Raw genomic sequence first — 15,183 nt, 5'->3', positions numbered from 1 at the left:
GGCAGAGGGTAACGATTTTTGACCGTCAGTTTGTTGAGTTCTCTGTAGTCGATACACATACGGAATGATCCGTCTTTCTTCTTAACGAACAAGACCGGTGCTCCCCAAGGTGAGAAACTTGGTCTTATGAAGCCCTTGCTGAGTAGTTCGTTAAGTTGACCAGATAATTCCTACATCTCTGCTGGTGCTAAGCGGTAGGGCGACTTGGCTACTGGGGTAGCTCCTGGGACTAAGTCGATTCTGAACTCGACCTGTCGTTGCGGAGGTAATCCAGGTAGTTCTTCTGCGAAAATGTCGGGGAAGTCGCTCACTACTGGAATGTTCTTTAGTTCTTTCGTTTCGAGGTTCGTGTCGACGACGTGAGCAAGGAATGCGTGGTATTCTTTGCGCAGATATTTCTGTGCTTGAATACTTGATATAATGCGAAGACTCGCACCAGGTTTGTCGCCGTAGACTATAAGAGTTTCGTTAGACGGAAGGTTTAGTCGGACTGCTTTCTCGAAGCACATGATGTCGGCGCGATGGAGACTCAACCAATCCATGCCGATGATAACGTCGAAGATTTTTATTGAGACCGGCATGAGTTCGATTGGGAATGAATGGTTATCTAGGGTTAGGATACATCCTAAGTATATGCTACTGGTGTTTTCTGTTTTTCCATTAGCCATTTCTACTGTGAATTGTTCTTTAAGTGCGTGTGGTTGTGGTTTAAGCATGCGAGCAAATTTGTGGTTCACGAAGCTTCGCTCCGCTCCACTATCGAACAGAATGCATGCATAGGAGTTATCGAGGAGGAACGTACCAATCACCACTGTCGGGTCAGCAACTGCTTCCTCGTGGCCTATAGCCAGTACCCTCCCTGCTCCTCCAGCATTTCTCGCTTTGGGGCAGTCCCTCTTATAGTGGCCTGTTTCACCACATCCATAGCAAGTTGGGCTCGCGCCGGAGCCAGGGACTTGTGTGATCGGTTGTGCCGGGAATTTAGAGAAACGGACGGTGTGTCCTTTCCTGTTGCAGTTAGAGCACTGCATTTCACGGCATGGGCCGTTGTGGTGGAAGTTGCATTTGTTGCACTTCGGCAAACTTCCAGCATACTACTTCATCGGAGAAGTGGCAGTAGCAGGGGTTATCGCGGCATGTACTACCACAATTTGCTGCTTTTTGGCAGCTCGCTGCTTCTTCTTGTCATCCCAGAACTTCCGCTTGGTGTCAGCGGGTTTGGAGGGTTCCGAGATGGCCAGGGTTGTTGTGGTTGCAGGGGTTTTGACACCATGGTCAATGAGTCGCTGTGCCAGTCGCTTGGCACTATCGAAGGTAGCGGGGTTCGATGCTAGGACATTCCCCTGATACGGAGACACCAGTCCCCATATGTACCATTCGATCTTTTTCCCTTCATTAGGAACCATGTTAGGGCAGAGGGCCACCAGTTCGCTAAATCGGGCAGTGTAAGCAACAATGTTGGTGCCCTTCATGTTCAAGCTCCAAAGCTCCTGCTCTAGTTTCTGGATCTCACCCCTCGGGCAGTATTCCTCAATCATGAGGTCTTTCATCGTTTCCCAGCCTATGTCGTTGGCTACGACGAGAGTTAGAGATTTAACGTGGCCGTTCCACCACGTAAGTGCCTTCCCTTCGAAGGTGCATGCGGCATATCTGACTTTGCTCGCAGCAGGGCAAGAACCAATTTCGAAGACTGATTCAGTCTTCTCGAACCATTACGAGAGAGCAATGCTTTTGCCGGTCCCATGGAAAGACTTCGGCTTGCAGTTGGTGAAATCCTTGTAAAAGCACTCTCTCAAGCGCACAGGAGTTTCAACCAGAATGGAGTTAACCGGGGTTCCACCTCTACTGGCATCAGTAGAGTGATACTGTGCCATGGCAGTTGCCACTGCTGCGGCTACGGCAGCATTTAGGGCTGTTGTATCGATGACCGGTGGTGGTGAAGGCGGTGTAGGTGTAGGGTTATTCCGAGGAGATTTGCGAGGAGGCATCTTTCAGCTATAAGTTTATAAAGATGAGAAAAGTGGTAAGAATCAATTTGCAAGTAATGTGCGAATGACACATGGACTAACTAACCATAGTCCAACAGTTGAATGAGTGTTTGAGATCATAACCAGAAAGATGTGTAGGAAAACCCAAATATAAAGATTCATCCCACAGAGTAGGTAGTTGTCAATAATACTGGTATTACTAATGTAACGAGTTCAATGAAAATTGACCTAACGGTAGGTCTTACATCATACCATACGGAGAGTTTGACAGTTCTTAGATTCCTAATTAGAGTACTGAAAGTTAGGAATATTTTACAGATAAGTGCTACTTAGAGCACAGATGTTAAAGGCTAATCCTTAACCCAAAAGATAATGATGTACTAGACATCATCTAACGGCGAGGAGTATTCCTTGGGAGAACCCTGAGGTCTCCCATTTGACGTACCACCTCTTGAAGGTGTCGCTCATGAGCCCTTTGACGAGCTCGAAGTTCCATGACTTCTGCTTGAGAGGCAACTAGATGTTGTTGTAGGGTTTCATTGGTTCTCCGGGTCCGTTCCATGTCTTCTTCGAGACGGCGAATGCGGACTGTGTTGACACCAGAGTTGGCATCAATCTCCACGACCCGGTCGATGGCTGCTCGACCTTGCTCGACATTACGAGCTATTCTACGGATAATGACAGGTAGAGCTCGGTCAGCAGAGCCACCATTGCTGACGTTGTAAGAGGTTCGGTCCCCAAAGTATGGTAAGGGTTGACCCTGTTCGTCACTCCAGCGATTCAAGTTATCTACCCACAAGGGAGTGGGACCTAGAAAAGCTGGTCGAGGGTTGTTGTTCGGGACATGACCTACTGGAGGTAGGTTATTGACTTCGGGCTCAGAGTCTGATCCATCCGAGAAGCCTTCAGCTTGATGATCATCCAACGGGATTTGGTGTTCATCGTCAGACTCTGCTTCGAGCCATCCTGCGTTGCCTTCATTTGGAAAGTATGGGTCGCCGTGATGGAATCCAGCCATTTAAATCTACGCGAGAAGAGAGGTATAAAGATATAGTATATATGTAGTTAATAGTACAAAATACACCTATAGTATTTTAAGTTTAGGTTCTACTGATCTTCTTGTGGTATTGTTGGTAAGTTTTTAGACTCGTTAACACATCACAACCATTCTAGGGCATATGCTAATCACCCCTCGGACCAGCATAGTTGATCAGGCTATGTTATTCGCAGGACTGACCATATATCCCCGAGCTTACCTGTGATATTTAACAATCGTAATACTTTTGTTCTTGTCGTTGTGACACTGGTTTTAGTATGAATGTAGACTAGTATACTTAATTAAATCTTTTAGTATTTTAAGTATAGACTCTTGGTCAGAGTGTTTTAATCCCAACTGGGTTTATAGTTTAGTATATCTTTTATGGGTTGATATACTTGATTCACTATAAACAATGCTCTGATACCAATCTGTCACACCCCAAAACCAAGAACGGCGGAAACGTTCTGGGTCGGAGGACGTCATGTAATGTATCACAACACAGTAAATGTAAATAAGCAAACAACATCATCCATTGCATTAAATATATAATTTTAATACAAGCGTGTTCTGTACAGTATAGACACCAAAAATAATGTATATCAAAGTAATAAGATGAGTCTTGAATGCGCTCCATCTTCTCAAAAGCTGGCCTCGGTACCTGTCTACTGATGACCTGAGAATACAAGTTATTTTGAAAGAGTTTATCAGCATTAAGCTGGTAAGTTCATAAGTATTTTAGTGTCGGTATTTGTCATCCAAAAATGTTTGAACATGTATCAAGTATAAGTTTGTAAAATGTATGTAAAGGTTTGCAATTATTTGTAAAAGTTTGAATCTCTCAGAAAAACCTATATTTTCTATTAAAGTAGCCTTCTACCAAGGCTTAACTATTTTGCATGCTCGTTTGATGTAAAAGTGTGTAATTTCCTAAGTGTAACTATCATTTAACAAAATATAGTTTGTACATTATCGTTTAAGTGAGGTTATCACTAAAATATGTAATGGGTAAATCATTGTAGTACTGTAGCTTGTATTATAAGAACTACTGTTGTACTAACTACCTTAAACCGGATTTATATTAAGGCATTATGTGATAAATTGCACCATACTATCGACTAGTAACAACGACATAATGAATGGTTGTAATAATGGAATGACGTTTGGCACCCCCAGACCTGCAGGTCCGGCTGTAGCTAGCAGCAAGGTGTAGGATTGTCAATCCAGTATAGATCTATACGCAAACTCACGCTCTCCCTCCAAGAGAATTCTGGCTACAACTCGGGCCATGACATTTAAGGCATGCTCCGACATAGTGGATCACAATTGTTAACGTGTTCATGTATATGTAATGTTTCTTGTTCTAGTATAGTTGTATATGTATTGTTTCTAGTATAGTTGTATATGTACTGTTTCTAGTATAGTTGTATATGTACTGTTTCTAGTATAATTGTATATGTACTGGTTCTAGTATAATTGTATGTGTACTGTTTCTAGTATAGTTGTATATGTTCTGTTTCTAGTATGGTTGTATATGTTCTGTGTTACCCCGATGGTAACTAACTATTGAGGTACTGATAAGTATGAATATGGAAGTACTTTTATGTCTATACATGTATATATGATATATAACTAATATTGAAACGACCCTCGGATGGTCACCCGGAATCCCACCAGACCACATCCAAATCGAGGAAAAGGAAATAGGGCGGATGGCTTTCCTAAGCCCTTTAAACATTACTTATATGTCTATACATATATGGGCATGCAATTTATAAGAAGTAAAACAAAGTTTAATAAAAGCATTTGATAAGTAAAAGAGTTTGTAAATCATTTTGAAGTGAAACAGTTTGATAAACAGTTTGAACAGTGATAAAATCATTGGTTTTCTAGTTATTAATCACATGTGATTAATGTAATCACATGTGATTGATGTAATAACTGTAAGTGTTTAACTGGTATCCCCCCCATAAAGTATTTAAAACATTTAAAAGCATTTCAAAGGTTGATTTAAAGGGTATGAACTCACTTGTGGTGAGTGGATTGGATTGATGTATCGGGTACCGTGCTAGGTGGCAAACGGAGACTTGTTCACACGTTCAAGCCTAGTTATCATATAATGAGCATATATATAACTAATTAGCCAAATAATAACTTAACAAAGTAAGTTAAGACACTTAGGAACATGTATACACTTTATATAAGTGTTATAGGTCCTAATGGTTGCATCTAAGTTGATACGGGACAAGGCAAAGGGGGTTTAATGCACCAATGACCTTGTATATGAGTTCACCACCCAACAAACCCCACCCTTTGGAGTTTACGGCCGTGAACCCATGAGTTTACGGCCGTGAACTCCTCACATGGTGGTTTTGGGTGTTTTGAAGTGTTATCTTGATCCTAGAATAAGCCTAGCCTTGTTGGAATAATCCTTGAAGTAGTTTAAGGTCTTGGAATGCTCCTTTGGGGAGTTTACGGCCAAAGGACCATATCCCCTAGATTTTACGGCCGTAAACTCCTATGGGGTGTTGGTTTTAATTCATTTGAGGCCCTTGCACATGTAGGATAGCTTCCATGTTTTTATCTAAGGCTAAAGGGGACAAGAGGCACACATTTGTGCCTTCACTTGGAGTTTACAGCCCAAGTAATGTTCCTTGGCCATAGACTCCCTTTAAGGGATGGTTTTGATGTCTTTTACTCCCCATTCAAGTCCTATGTGTTCAAGGGTAATAGTCTTAAGGCCTTAGGGGTGTTTAGGGTGCATTTTACCCTTAGAAAAGGGGTTTACGGCCCAAGAGATATTCTTGGCCGTAAACTCCTATAAATCTATGATTTTGAAGTGTTTTGAAGTCCAAAATAGCTACAAGCATTAGAGGGTAATTGTCCTTAGGCTTAAGGGGTGGTTTAGGGCACTTAAAGCCCTTAAAAAGGGGTTTACGGCCCAAGAAATGTCCTTGGCCGTAAACTCCTATTACTTGTGTTTCTTGAATGATTTCTAGCCTCTAATGATCATACACTAAGTCCTTAACTAGTTGCTTAACAAGAAAATGGGACTAGGTAGCCTTTAGGCTTTGTTTTGGAGTTTACTCCCCAAGAACGTTCTTGGGCGGTAAACTCCCGGATCTTGCAGTTTAGACATGTAATTGATGTTATAAAGCATATAACAAGTATTGAAACACATTTAGGAAAGTAGACTCACAATCCGGGATGAAAACCCGAAGATCCGTCAGAGAGAAAATGGCTTTTCTCTAGTTGGAATTGTGAATAATGAATTAATTAAATTCAGAAATCTATTTATAGTCCTGAAATATTTTGACAGAAAATATTTTTATTCCGGAAGTCAGACTATAACATTATGAAACTTGCAATGTTCAAGTTTCACAATTACAGAAGCATCCACTCTCCTGATATATCCAGAAACGTAAACCCTAATGTACACAAACTTGTTCGGACAAGTCTGAAGATCACTGAAATTGGACTTGCTTCTATTGAATAGATAATGTTCGTACAAATGGAAATTTCAGGTTGTCACATTAGTGTTTTCCAACCCAAAGACTAACCCATTTATTAACTTGTTGGACTTCTAGATCAATTAGGGCTTTAGTACACCCATTAGCCACATGTTTGGGCTTTTGGGTCCATTAAGCATTATTGGGCCCATTAGGGTTTATTAAGTCCATTGAGCCTCATTAGGCCCATTAGGGTTTCTTGGTCCCTTGTCCAATCATCCAAACGAGTCCAAACACCATCAAAGCACACTGCCACCCGACACGGCGGCCGGTAGCGACAGCCACCACCCTATGGTGGTGGTTTGAGATTTCTTTCCATTATTCCAATTTTTACAATTACAATGATCTCACGAAATAAAACACACACTATACTAAAATAAACACACATACACAGGCGGCACATGGCGGCAGCCACCATGGCTGGCGGCCATTGTGGGTATCTTTTCCATTCTCCGGCCATCAAACACACCCTACACGACACCCACTCTACTGAAGTAATAACCAACACACACACCAAAACACGCACAACCACCCTTCACGGTGGTTGATGGCGGCATATTAGGGTAACGACCCCCCCCCTGCCCTATGTGTGTTACTCGGACTCCAAAAGCAACCACCCTCCTGGTGGCATTCAACAAACGGTAGGAGCTCACGAAGGCGACAGCAGAAACTAATGATCAGAAGGAAACGACAGCCACCATGGTTGGCGGCCATGGTGGTTCTTCTCGGCTACCGGCCAACGAACACCCGCCCAAACCATCTTGCAAATGGTAGCACCACAGCGACTAGGAGACGTAACTGAAAACTCTCACCCACCTTCGCCGTCTAGGGGTGAAAGACGTGACCGGAGCACCGCAACAGGTGGCCGCTTGATGCTTTGGTGCCGACGGAGCACAAACAGGAGTGTAGCAATCGATGATGAAGAAGGTACTATGCGTGAGATCAGCGGCAACAGCGCACCATCGGAATAGAAACGGACGAAAGGTGGGAGTGGCTCACTTCTCCGACCACGAACGGAAGAAGAAACAGTTGAGGTTTGTCACCATCGGTGGTCATGGGACCGTAGTATAACGCCATCGCCATTACACTTGTCGCATCCTAGACAGCGGAGGGAGAGATGGCGGCGTCAGAGATGAAGAAACGGGAGTGGTGACTAGTAACCGAACATGGAGAGGGTAGCGGCTGACTTCTCCCATGGCGACTGGAGAGGTTCACCTTAGGGTTAGGGTAGGCAACGGTTATATACTCCCGATCCCCATAAGCATTATTTCCATAATGACAATTTCAGCCCCTCAACCTCATTTCCATTTAAATTAAATTCAACTAATTACTACGGATTCCCTGACTATATAAATAATTATAAAATGAGTCCCAAACTCACGCTTTTAACCCCCGACTTCTAAAAATGTGGCAACTAACTCCTCGAACCCAACACTCTGCATATATAATTATTTATTCCAGGCTACCATTCGTTCATTAATTTATTTATTTAACGAATAAATAAACGGGGTTTTACAACTCTCCCCCACTTAAATTAGATTTTATCCTCGAAATCATTCTTTACCAATCCTTACATACCAAGCCACTATAGTAACATAGGCTTCTTCCCGAGCACACCCTAGCCTTCCTAGGGTAGCTGTGACCAATCTTCGCAAAGCCCTAATATCCTCATATGAACGAACTCCTCGTAACGGGATCACATCCACTTCGTCTAAATCTACTATCTTGAGATGGTCTGATTACCTGACAGACCACTCATACTGAGTCATTATCGATGAATCTAGCATGTTTATCCCTCAACTGACTAATTGAGCAACTGATAGCTTTTAGGTCCTCACAATAAAACAGGTGCACAAACCCAATTATCCCTATAAATCACTTACACTTAGCCAAGGCTCAGCGAATCTCGCTGTGAGTGACTTGTCACTCCCCAAATCATCTAGCTATCCGTGTGTACTTACAACCTAAAACACGAATACGAACACTGCCCAAACACAGAAATTGCTCGAACACTAAACTGCCTAAGGCAGTATGTGGCTACATAACTGCTTACCAAAAGCTACCAAGACCTCCTGGGTCTTAATTCGCTTTCCAATCCTATGAAATATTGGGTTTCCACCCGGCTACGAAGCCAAAGGACTCCCTACTTAGTCGCCTCACACAACCTGTGAACGAAACCTTCTCTGGAACTAATTGCCTCTAATTATCATGCCACTGTGACTCTACTACTTTCTGATCTAACCGATCGGGTCCTTGCATCGAATCATGTCATCATCAAATCCAAGACTAAAAGTGATTGCTACTTGACCAATGGTAGACTTATCTCACATGACTTCTTATACAGTCCATTTCTTTCCCGATCCCATAACTGTAGTGGCGCTCCTACAGTCCCATCACTGGCTCAACTAGACTGGTGCTCCTTAAGAAGTCATGTGAGATAAGGCTACCATTGGGTAATTTCGAAATCTAATCCGTGGATTTCCTTATCCTTACCGCTACACCCAAACTGGTGGGTACGACTATTCCTTCTACGTCCTAACAACGCACTCACACTATCTACTAACCTAGTGAATGTTGCGACTACACCCGCAGTCTCACAACACTTTATCACTATCTAGCTGCTAGTGAATGCTACTGCTACACCCGTAGACTTACAACACTCTAACACTATCTGCCAACCTGGTGAATGCTACGGCTACACCCGCAGACTTACAACACCCTAACACTATCTGCTGCTAGTGAATGCTACGGCTACACCCGCAGACTTACAACACTTTCCGTGCTAACTGAACGCTAGTGAATGCTACAGTTACCCCCATAGTCTTACAACACTTCCCACACTATCTGACTGCTGGTGAATGCTACAGCTACCCCCGTAGTCTTACAACACTTCCCATACCAGGTCGAACACGCACTCGACCTAACACACCACTACACTTGAGTCCTAACCAGAACTCTAACCTGATTCCCGAAACCTGCTATCATGTGACCCCATTGTATCAGTACCGTACCCATGCCCGTGATCAAAGCATCACTGCAAACCACAAAATCATCTACACCCTCTAGCAGGGTGAGAATTGGTTCCTCGTACAACCGTTGTCGGAGAGCCTCGAAGGCTGCCTGCTGCCCAGGCCCCCAACGAAAGGCCACTGACTTCTTGGTCAGTCGGTTCAAAGGGACCTCATTCTCGGAGAAGTCCCGTGTAAATCTTCGGTAATAACCCACTATACCCAGGGAATTCCGAATCTCAGATGGAGACCTCGGAATCTCCCACTGCATCACGACCTCTATCTTGACCGAATCAACTAGAACACCCTTCTGGTTGACAAGGTGGCCAAGAGATTGCACCTTGCGCAACCAGAACTCACAGTTGGAGAGCTTTATAAAAATCCCTCCCCCACTTAGACTCGACTAAGTCTTCACATTACATGAGAATTGAAGGATTTACAATCCTTCTCGCTTTCTAATATCCCACTGATGACAACCTGTGCCTGCCAATGCTAGCGTTTAATCGTCGATTAAACCTTGAGATCTCCCATCCTCGGAAATCTCGATGAATACTCTTGGACTCTGATCCAGTCTGACTCCTCAGTCCATCCAAAATGCTGCCAATTGAAGACCCTAATCTTCACTCTAGCTGATGAATCCTCGTTCTCATTTCCAATCTTGGAGTACCACTGAACTCTAACCGAACACAGCCCATGCGAAAACACAATTATCCTGAACATGCGATGACCAACCACTTATGCATCTAACATCCGCGACTGACACTACCCTCTTCCTATCACCAGTTCCATCCTAGCAACGGTAGTGCCTTGAAATCCAAAGTTCATCCATAAAAAATTACCGACCATACCTGAACAATGATAGAACCTCTGAACGCTGACTTCATTGGAGAAGAATCACTCCAACCCTGATTGAGTATCCTCTAAATAATACTCCTGCATAGATCCCGATAAAGATCCGGAATGATAACAGTATGCGTGGAACCCAATCTGCAAGACGCATCCCTCTTTGGGTTCATCAAGGACCTTTCGGCATGTTAGATGGCATATATGATCCCTGATAACCCAAACACTAGCAGAAAAACCGACTCGAGGTCTGGCTTATCCAAACTCACTCACAATTCCAACGCAATACGCATCCCCCAACATCCATCTAGTAGCAATAGAAGGTGACATACTCGCAACGTCTGGGGAAATACTGGTCACCTTCTGCTAATATGACCAATCCTGCTACCCTGTAGCAGCCTAAACCCTTGGAGTGACAAACTCCCTTGTGTACCTTCTCATACGCGCTGCACCGACTCAGCCCCTACTAGCCTCTCACCTGATGTTCAAAAGTCATGGGTCTCTTCCTGGGACCCTCTACTATACACACCTGGCACACACCTCTCTTTCCAAGGTGCTCCAAATCAATCTCGCATCTGCAACTCTTGGAAATCATATCCTTCAGGGTCTGACACCCTGTCACGTGCACTAGCTCGCTTGCCAATGGCTAAGCTGCAACAACTGGAACATCCTCTGTCCCCAAATTGGGTCACAAACTCTTCCCTGAAGCTTCTTAGATTCTCCAAGACTCTCACTGATTAGAGTATGGATCCTGTGCTTTCAGTTGTAACGACCCAATTTTCATGTCCAAAAATTTTCATCTGAAAATATTACTTTTAGAAAACATTAATAAATAAAAGCATTGTTTGATCACGCCATAACACATCGCAAACCATGTTTTAATATTCAAACCATACAATCCATCAAATATCAGAGTACAATCCCAGTAAATCTTGTAAATGCGGAAACCGAAGAGTGTGTGTGTGACATGCTGCTACCGTGCCGGCTCATTTCCCTTAGCTGAGGAGGTACCTGAAACCAAAACTGAAACCGTAAGCACAAAGCTTAGTGAGCTCCCCCATAATACCCCATACCATACAACATATAATAAATAACATGCAATTAGGAGATACGGGCCCCGCCCACACCTCACTTTCTGAGAGATACGGGCCCCGCCCACACTTCGCTACCTGGGAGATACGGGCCTAGCCCACACTCCATTCTCGGAGGGATACGGGCCTCGCCCACACCCAACCGTCAACCCATATCATACAAGTATCACGCAGACAACAAGTATAAATAGTTCTATCATACTGGTATATATCACAATCAACTCGACTAATAGATACGGGCTCGGCCCACACTATAATACTAACGTCTCATCTATACGGGCCGGCCTTGGTGCCTTAGACCCGTTACTAATGAAAGGAAACTCACCTCGAAATAGCTGTTGGTCTGTGTGGGAATTGATCACTTACTACTGCTGCTGCTGCTCCGGAAACTCCCCGGCTGTAATTCCCACAATATACTTAATCATACACTGCTAACTGTCCTTTAGGTAAAAAGACCATTTTACCCCTGGTCTAGCCCTAAGTCAAATCGAAGTCAACTATTAGTTTACCCGACTCGCCGAGTGGATATCCACTCGCCGAGTCCCTAGCAAACTATTGTCCTGGGTCCCTGATTCTACCCGTCGAGTTGGGCTATGACTCGACGAGTTCATCTTCTAAACTGACGTTCAACCTCTTCATCCTACTCGCCGAGTTGTATGAACAACTCGTCGAGTTCATCTTCAACCGAAGAACACTTTATGCTAAGACTCGCCGAGTTGTATGAACAACTCGCCGAGTCTGTTCTTGATCTATGAAGATTGCCTTGGACTCGCCGAGTCAGGGCATTGACTCGCCGAGTCCTAACATGGGTGAGTTCAGCTCCCAACTCACCGAGTCACCCCCTGTGACTCACGGCTTAACTCGATACATCATGAAGGGACCAAATCGGTGACTCGCGACCAGACTCGCCGAGTCACCCACACGACTCGCCGAGTCGTCGCCATGCATCCACCAAATACACCGATTTACTCGATTTCAGTCCATGCCATTCATAGATCTGGACTTCTAGGACACAAATCACACGTAAAGTTTCCAACTTTACGTGTGGATACTCACTAATATGGATTTTAGGGTTCAAAATGCCTCAAAAGGATAGATCTAGGATGAACAAGCCACATGGGGCCATAAAGCTAATAGATCTGAGCTTTTGGAGCTCAATCTTGCCTAGATCTAAAGGCCGATCCACTTATTACGAAACATTAAGCACAAACAAGCTTGAGGAATTGCTCAAGAGTGTCTTAAGTGAAATCTTAAGCATAGAAACAGGGGAAAAACGAGATATACCTCAATGATACAGCTGAAAAACACAATGATGCTTGGATGGCTCTCCTTTCTCTTGATCTCCTTCCCTTCTTGCCTCAAAACCTTCAAGAATGCACACAAGAGCCTCAACTACACAAGAAACAAGCTTAGGACGAGGGTTGGGAGCTCTGGGGGTGAATGGGGGCTGGCAAGGGGCAGATATGGGGTTTAAATAGGGAGCAAACCCCTGAAACTTAGGGTTTCATCCAACAGCGGTGACTCGCCGAGTCCAGGATATGGACTCGCCGAGTCGCCAACTTAAACGTGTCCTAGGTCTCGTCCCTACTCGGCGAGTCGGACCTAGTGACTCGCCGAGTCCAAGGCTAAAATTGGACAATACTCAAATAAAATTCACATACCGGAAACCAGGTGCTACATCAGTAGTACGGGCCCAATACTACCTTCCACACCTATCCATACTTTCCTCAGCAATCGTCCCGGATCCTCCAAGTCACTTCCTCAACTGATACACCCAAGTCTAACTGAGCCTCATTACTAACTTACTGAAATATATCCTAGGCTTACCTAGGTTCCCGAACTTACCCAGTCCTCAGCTGCCGAAAGATTCCCAGTAATGTTAACTAGCTACCTCATGAATATAGCCACATGCAACAGGGATCATATAATCCTTCAAGTAACAGACTCATCCCTATAACGGTTAGACTCAAACGAGAGCTGCGCAATAGGGTCAAATCTATCACTCTGAGATTATCCAGTCTGTGCCACATGTGACTTAGCATATTCACTTAATAGCTAACTCACATTACTAAGAGTCCCACAAAGCACAAAGCAAGCAACATTCAGACAATGGAAAATCTAACCATAATATTCCGATCAAATCATTTTATCCTCTAATCAGGAATCTGTACATGCAATTAAAAGGCTCATACAATCAGGCATAACCTAAACAGGCTATCCTATCATTGACTGATCAGTACTAGCATGCAAGTCTACAAGCACATATAATAGGCATATAAGTCATCCTCCTAGATCCTTAGCCCTAATCTAGCATGCAATTCTCATAATCATATCGTAACATAACATATCATAGCATGTATGAGTATCTTGGGGATGACTTACTTGAGCTCGGCTGATTGCACGCATCACACACCTTGTTCTTTTCAAAGTTCTTTTCTCTTTTCAAACTTCTTTTATAAAATGATTTTACTTTTGAAAATTTTCATAAGTCCTTAGTTTGAGTTCAGACACACCCGAGAGTGTGCCCGAATCCCTCAAACCAAGGCTATGATACCAACTTCTAACGTCCCAAAAATACAGGCCAAAAATTTCATTTTTAAATACGTCATTATAAAACCAACGGTGTAATAAAACATTTGTAACATCATGTCATGTCAAAACCAAAGTAGAAATAATCAAACATGTTATCATGAAACAATATCAGAGTGTAATCCCAAAGATCTCATGTGCGGAAAACCATAGTGTGATGCGCTGCGATCAAGCCGAATCCTTTCCTTTAAACACGAAGTACCTGAAACCAAAACCGAAAACCGTAAGCACGAAGCTTAGTGAGTTCCCCCATCATACCGCATACCATACAATCACATAACATACATATATTGTCAGGCATATCTGGGTGCCCGACCTACCCCTTCGGTCCTCTCGACCGGATACAGACTAGTCTATCTGGGAGCTGGCCTCCCCTTCGGTCCTCTCGACCGGATACCGACTAGCATATCTAGGTGCTGGTCTCCCCTTCAGTCCTCTCGACCGGATACTGACTAGTCTATCTGGGAGCTGGCCTCCCCTTTGGTCCTCTCGACCGGATACCGACTAGCATATCAAGGTGTTGGTCTCCCCTTCGGTCCTCTCGACTGGATACTGACTAGCATGTATGGGAGCTGGCCTCCCCTTCGATCCTCTCGACCGGATACCAGGGACTATTTCACCCCCTACTACTACCACATAACACATATATCACATAATCTATCTAGCATAACTGAGCATGACCGCCCCTTCGGCCCTATCGACCGGTATTCTGGGGGACTATCTCCCCTTACTGTCACTAGTACATAACATCATATCATACTAGCACATTAACATATCACAGGTAGTAGCAACCCTAGATGAATATCACAAAGACAAACATCTATCATACAATTCCTACTGGTGGGTCGGCATTGTGGCCGTAGACCCACCGCTACTGGAAGGTAACTCACCTCACACTGCTGAAGTCCCGAAGACACAATCCTATACTTGCTGAAGTCCCGCAGACTCAACCCCAGCTGATGGCTGACAGATTCCTGAACTGTCAACACCAAAATAACACCCAATTAATAATTGGGTCCCAATACATAACTATAAGTACATTCTTTTGGGTAATTACTACATTACCCCTAGCTTGGCTTATTCAAGCCCAAGGCCCAATCCATAGGCCCAAAGTCGACT

The sequence above is a fragment of the Lactuca saligna genome, chromosome 9 (genome assembly GCF_052625555.1).
Source record: "Lactuca saligna cultivar CGN05327 chromosome 9, ASM5262555v1, whole genome shotgun sequence".
NCBI lineage: Eukaryota > Viridiplantae > Streptophyta > Magnoliopsida > Asterales > Asteraceae > Lactuca > Lactuca saligna.
This window is presented reverse-complemented; position numbering follows the sequence as displayed.